This window comes from Taudactylus pleione, unplaced genomic scaffold (assembly GCF_031769625.1).
Source record: "Taudactylus pleione unplaced genomic scaffold, aTauple2 ptg000990l, whole genome shotgun sequence".
NCBI lineage: Eukaryota > Metazoa > Chordata > Amphibia > Anura > Myobatrachidae > Taudactylus > Taudactylus pleione.
In genome coordinates this window covers 338,984-344,449 of record NW_028285391.1, presented here as the reverse complement: position 1 = coordinate 344,449, position 5,466 = coordinate 338,984, and the positions used below count along the sequence as shown (strand labels likewise).

General features: G+C 39.0%; 1 pseudogene; it reads right to left on the bottom strand.

Moving 5' to 3' along the window:
- Positions 1 to 5,070: 5,070 nt before the first annotated feature.
- Positions 5,071 to 5,189, bottom strand: LOC148454472 (5S ribosomal RNA; annotated as a pseudogene).
- Positions 5,190 to 5,466: the final 277 nt, after the last annotated feature.

The window sequence follows — 5,466 nt, the reverse complement described above, 5'->3', positions numbered from 1 at the left end:
CAATATCCGCACCATGGACTAAACCCCACAAGCACTCCATACTAGTGGAACGCATAGCTGGAAGTTTCAGTCCCGGGGTGCCGATCAGCCAATATTGAAGCAGCATTATCGGATCCAGCGCTGTGCATTCACCTGCATTCCAACCTACATGGAGCGCACAACATCCACGCCCCCGATCATGTGATAGCAGTGACTATGTAAACAAAAGTCTTTAAAGGCACACTATATTGGTACTAAATTAATATATCCAACCATCAATCTAAATTTCGGTGCTGGCAGCTAAAATAATAAACCATACTAAAATTCAATGTAGGTGTTCACGGTATCGCACCCATAGTCCCACCACATAGGTATCACAAAAGCAGAATATTATATTATACAAACACTTCATATACAGTATAGATACTCAAATATAAGCCAATCATGTTCAAAAATTAAAGAAACACCTATATCGTGAAAAAATGTATACAAATAAAAATAAAGATCAAACGGCTGACAAAAAAAATATTCAATGGATGAACCAACAGGTTAGAGTAGACATCCCTTAAAGAAAAATACTGAAAGAGTTCTGTTCATTTAGTACTTTGGGCGACAAGGTGTCCAAAAAGTGTATCCAGTTAGCCTCCCTTTTTAGGAGATGTGCACCATGATCACCTCCCCTGGCGGGAGGAGGGATCCAGTCTATAATCCTATATCTAAGGGTGGATAATTGATGTTTCCTTTGTAAGAAATGAGCCACTACGGGCTTGTCCGTTTTATTACTAGCAAATGCCTAAACGTATGGATTATCTATGTTGGTTCATCCTATCCCTGAATGTCCTCACCGTCTTACCGACATACATCAAACCACAGGGACACACCAAAAAGTAGACTACATGGTCCAGCAAGCATGTTAGAATGTGCCTCAAGGGGATCCTAGTGCCGTTATGGTGATGACAAAAATATTTCCCTGTGATCAGCGACCTGTACGTTATACAACTCAAGCATTTAAAGCAGCCATCCAGTGTCAGAAGCTGGGGTTGGTTTCATATCAGGTCTTAATAACAGGTCTTTGAGGTTACGTCCTCTCTGTACGCTGAGCAATGGTGGTTTATCGTGCACCTTCTTGAATTTAGGATCGGTACGACTCCATTTAAGTACAGATGGCAATGTTTTTGATAATCCTTTAGAAGCCATGACAGGCCCATTCTGGGGACAACCTTGCATAGAGAAATACCAAAACAACTAGAAAAACAGCCTCCTGAGAAAAGTAAATAGACAAGACAATACACCAGGAACTGTGGGTGTTTTTGCATGTAAAGGGAGAGACCCCACATGTGGACAGGTGTAGCTGTGGCAATTGTAATATGGCCCAGACACTTCAATTTGACTGAATGAACAATGGTAAGAAATCTGCTCTTTTAAACTCACTATCAGACAGTTTGGCACCAGCACACAGATGGGGGTCTCCACCCTGTATGAGAGTGAATCTCATTACTAATAACACATTGCATTGCAGTTAAATATGTTAGTAAGGAATGATATATGTATATATATATATATATATATATAATCCATCATAAATAGAATCACATGCATGAACACTGCACATTACGCATAGTTGCGCTGTTAACATGATGCACATTAGCGAATGCACAATATCCTGCATGCGAACGCTGTTTATTAGCTGCATGCGTGCACATCTGCCCCAAATCAGATAAACCTAACTAGCGTCTTTTCCCAAACCCCTAATACTTACACAATGCACACTCACATAAAAGCTTCCATAGCTTTAAAGTATAAGATTCAAGTTTTATCCATATATTACAAATGCTGTGAAATAAAGGCTATTTGGTATCTAAGGTTTAATACATGATAAGTAAGCAGTGTTTGATGTTATCCTGATCTGCACTTTCTCATCAGCTTTCCGGTATCATCGGTGTGAAGATCGCAACATGCATTCTCAACTTATGGACCGTAGAGATATAAAGCACCAAAATGTATTTTGTGAAACTAACAGCTTAGATTTGCATGCAGGGAGAATAGAGGAGACAATAGGCTGTCGGAGGCTGATCTGTGTCTATTTGAATCAACCTGTTAAATATCCTGTAACAGTAGCACCGTGATGGAGAACCAATGGGATCAGCAACAAACCTCTCTATTGTGTTGTCTATTTCTGTAAGGGTATAAATATGTGTGTTGTGACCCCCTTCTGGAGTCTTCTTGCTGATTGCTGATTGACAGAGGTTTCTTGCTGATGCCAGTATCTGGTCCAGAGCGCGTGCGTATGTATAACTGTATCTTGGGTCTGTATAATTCTTTGCGCTAAATTGTACGTAGATCACAGCGTGTAACTGACTGTACTTTACTTGAATAATACTTTGTGCTTTGGAAACACATGTTCAAGGTCTAAAGTCTTTATTTTACTGTATGACTGCGTGCGCAAATAGCGTCAATATTAGAAGGTATAGGCAGGCTTTTAGAAGGTATAGGTAGGAGCGCATAGAGGTTTAAATTCAGTATCCTTACTGCGATCAAGTTGCCCTTCAGTGTGGGTCCTAACACTAATTGTGTTGGGCTGGTAATTGTTAATCAATTAGGTGGGAGTGGTCATGGTATGGTACGAATAGTCCTGCTTGGATGGTCAGTCTGGTTTGTGACTTTGACTGCTGAGCATTGGTCTTGATAAAGGTCTTGTTATGGACTGAAACGTAGACCCTGCACATGTACCCTGTTAATATGCTGTGAGTAAACACTATTGCTTCTAACAAGTCTGGTGAGTGCGGCCAATTTTTTATAATATATATATATATATATATATATATATATATATATACTGCATATATAAAGTAAAAATTTAGAAGTGGGGGTCTGAAATTTGAAAACACTCTACTCCAAATTTACGGGGTGGTCATCTGGCCTTGCGCAGCAGGGAAGTGCTGGGCTGGAGAGGTGCTGCCTTCTCTATTTGCCGGGCATCCGCTAAGATATTGTTACCATAAGATTGTGCAACTGTGTGGCATAATTGGAATTGGGGGTACTATTGTGTGGCTAGGGCCCTCTCTTGTCACACCACACCCCTGTTTTGCAATGTGCACCTCAGGCACACACTGTTCCTTTGTAAAAAGTATGTGTGGGGGGGGTTGCAAATTTATAGTTTGCAAGACACTGCTGAACACCCTAGCACTGGCCCTGCTCCTACCCCCAGAAACTTTAGGGATTTTGATAGTAGGAGTTTCATTTTAGATGCTCTCCTTTGTGTCTGATCACCTGCATCTCTCTCTCCTTTTTGAGTCATTTAGTTTTTTTATAGGAAATTTTTCTACATGTTATATACAGAACAAAGAGAAAATACATATAAAATTACAAAAGACGTGAGCATTGCCAGTAACAAGCACATAATTAAATAACAAAATATGCGGACAAAGGAATATCATTAATAATCTAAGCCTGGAATCACAGATATAGCATATAAACAACTCGGACATGGAGGTAAAGGGAGACAACCAAATGAAAGGATGTAAATATTCAATACCAAGAAGATTATTTACTGGCGTTGGGATATGCTATTATTCCTAGCAGCTAAGAATAAAATGTGGTCGTCAAACCCTTACCACATAAATGATTAGGAGGTACATAAATGATACATGGTATTTAAAAGGTAATTTACCAAATACTTTTAATAAAAAATAATAATATACGTATAAAAAAGAATGACATTAAAACAATTCTGAAACGAGCAAATGCCTAACCCACATAATGCCCGCACAATTGTGCCTGTTCCTATTTATACTTCTGGATGTATATTAACACCAATTAGGTAGACAATGACCACCACTCTCATTTGGAGAGACACAGGGACTGTCCAGTTGATGTACAGTATATTAACCAGTTTCCTTCACCGATAGAGGAGTTCCTTTAGGCGTGTAGTCCATATATAACATTTAGGAATCCTCAAAGTGAACGGTGTATGGGTCCAAAACCAGGCAGATGAACATAGTCCCAGGGACACTGTAAGTCTTTGTGGTGTATCCGGCAAGCTGTTTCAGGCTTTTGCAGGTAAGGGTGACAATTTTGTAAAGTCACTTGTGGGTAGGCTGGGTCACCGACGCGTTTCGCTGTCTTAGTGTGGCAGCTTGTCCAAAGGTGGTCTATGAAAAAGTTGCCACACCAAGGCAGCGAAACGCATCAGCTGACCCAGCCAACCCACAAGTGACTTTACAAAATTTACTTTGAGGATTCCTAAATGTTATATATGGACTACACACACAAAGGAAGACTACTCTATCGGTGAAGGAAACTGGTGAATATATATATATATATAAATGTGTCTCTCCAAATGAAAGTGGTATTCATTGTCTACCTAATTGGTGTTAATATACATCCAAAAGTATAAATAGGAACAGGCACAATTGTGCGGGCATTATGTGGGTTAGGCATTTGCTCGTTTCAGAATTGTTTTAATGTCATTCTTTTTTTATATAAGCGTATTATTATTTTTTATTAAAAGTATTTGGTAAATAACTTTTTAATACCGGGTATCATCTTCTATCTTTTATCATAGCGCTATTTATGTACTTTCTTAGCAAATGAAAGGAGAGTAAAAGGGCATAGGAAAGAAACACCTGTACAAGGGAGATTATAGATTACACGGGAGGATCTTCAACAGGTCTATGAAGATCCAAAGGAGAAACAGCCCATCTGTCACATAGCTTGTGAAATTTAGGAAGGGCCTTATAACTAGCCATACTTAAAACAAAGTAAACAAGAAGGGCTTGTTGTTGGGGCACTCTTTAAATTCAAATATACAGTATAAAAAATAACTTTGAATAATTTTCCTTAAAATTCTGCAGATCTCCTTGGAAAAACAAAATTGAGTGGATGTGGCGAAAATATTGAACAACATTTATAGATAGTCAGTCAGATTCCTACAGTATACCAATAACTTCAAAAATAACGTATTTATATATCTTACTGATTATGTAGAAAAATGGCTATCAGTATCCCTGCCATTCCCAGACTGTAAAGTATTATCATGTGAACAATATGCTGTGTTATTCACTTTGTCCCAATCCACCGCTTATCTAAGACTACCTACAGCACCTGGTATTCCTAGGCGGTCACCCATCCAAGTACTGACCAGGCCCAATACTGTATGGCTTCCAGGATCAGACGAGATTGGGCATATCCAGTATGGTATGGCTGTAGGCCTGATATTATTCTGAGAGAGTCTGGATGCCCTGGTGTATACACAGCAATATGTTTGAATAATACAAAATGAAAATAAGTATAGCACAAGCATACTTTATTTGTGTGGAAATAAATCTTAGTGCTTACTTGTCACATTTTTGTGACTATCATATGTGGGACTTATCTTAATTGTATCATTTTGATATAATTTACACTTTGTCACTGATATTTGACATTATATATAATCAGGGGCGTTTTAAGAGAGGAGGGGCCCCGTGTGCACTCCACGTGCGGGGC